The sequence below is a fragment of the Cannabis sativa genome, chromosome 3, assembly GCF_029168945.1.
Source record: "Cannabis sativa cultivar Pink pepper isolate KNU-18-1 chromosome 3, ASM2916894v1, whole genome shotgun sequence".
Lineage (NCBI taxonomy): Eukaryota > Viridiplantae > Streptophyta > Magnoliopsida > Rosales > Cannabaceae > Cannabis > Cannabis sativa.
The window spans coordinates 71,298,454-71,299,914 of NC_083603.1; the positions used below are offsets into that span (position 1 = coordinate 71,298,454).

Consider the following 1,461-nt stretch of genomic DNA (forward strand, 5'->3'; position numbering starts at 1 on the left):
CATTTGAGTTTCCAAAATTTTAATGGAGGCTCTAGTCTCCATCATTAATTGGAGCAATAAATCAGCTTGGATATTTGAGCCTCCACTAGGACTTTGTTGTTGCAGCTGTTGTTGGTTTTGTTGGGGCTGATTTCTCTGCTGGTAGAACCCCTGTTGGTTGTGCCCATAATTATTGTTTTGAGAATAGTTCCCAATGGCTTTTGCTTGATCCATTGGTAAACTGTTCACATCCACCGGGCATGTGTCATATGTGTGAGGCCCCCCACATAGCTCATAAGTAACTTGAGCCTGTTTCACCTGAGCAGTCATCAACTTCGTCAGGGCCTCCACTTGGGCTGTCAACTTGGTGATGGCGTCTACCTCGTGTATACCAGCAACTTTCTTCGTTTGCCTTCTTTCAGTTGGACATTGTTGGTTATTCATGGCCATTTCTTCTAGCAGATCATAGGCCTCGTTTGCACTTTTTCTCACAAATGCCCCACCAACTGCGGCATCTATAATCGTTCTGGTATTACCAATCAGCCCGTTATAGAAGTTATGGACCAACATCCACTTTTCGATCCCATGGTGTGGACATTTTCTGATGAGATCATTGAACCTCTCCCAAGCCTCATAGAGAGATTCATTGTCCACTTGACAAAAGTTATTAATTTCCCCTCTCAGCTTGGCAGCTTTTCCAGGAGTAAAAAACTTGGACAAGAACTTTGTCGCCAAATCAGTCCATGTTGCAATAGAGTTCAAAGGCAAGGAGATCAACCAACTCTTAGCTCGCTCTCTCAGCGAGAATGGGAAATCCTCAAGCGGATGGCATCATCACTAACTCCATTGACTTTGAAAGTCTGACATGTTGGGTTTTGTGCCCTAAATAAAACCCATTTCAATATAATCAGATTTACTAATTAATAAAGATCAGAAATCTCATTTTATGTTGCATGGTTCACATGATTTATTTCATGATTGTTTAATGTATAAATTCTATTAAGTCCAGAACATATGTATTTATTCATGATTATAGTGTTTTGAGCATGGCGGATGGCATCATCACTAACTCCATTGACTTTGAAAGTCTGACATGTTGGGTTTTGTGCCCTAAATAAAACCCATTTCAATATAATCAGATTTACTAATTAATAAAGATCAGAAATCTCATTTTATGTTGCATGGTTCACATGATTTATTTCATGATTGTTTAATGTATAAATTCTATTAAGTCCAGAACATATGTATTTATTCATGATTATAGTGTTGTGAGCATGGTGGAATATAATCATGTTTATATGTTCGAAAATTTAATTCCTTGATTTGTTAGTTCACTGGATTTAGATTGGCATGATAATTAGCGATAGGTATGCTTACACCTTGGATAAGTGTTATGTCCTTTCCAGGGCATTGGCAAAGTTTATCAGTGTCGGATGTATGGAGTATACATTGGAAGGGACCGATATTGAACTTTTTTTAGAT

At 38.3% G+C, this 1,461-nt stretch overlaps 1 non-coding gene across 1 annotated transcript; it reads left to right on the forward strand.

Moving 5' to 3' along the window:
* Positions 1-559: 559 nt before the first annotated feature.
* On the forward strand, positions 560-666 carry LOC115711712 (small nucleolar RNA R71). Its single transcript, XR_004010592.2, has one exon. It is a non-coding gene; the product is annotated as a small nucleolar RNA R71 (small nucleolar RNA).
* The last annotated feature ends 795 nt before the right edge of the window (positions 667-1,461 follow it).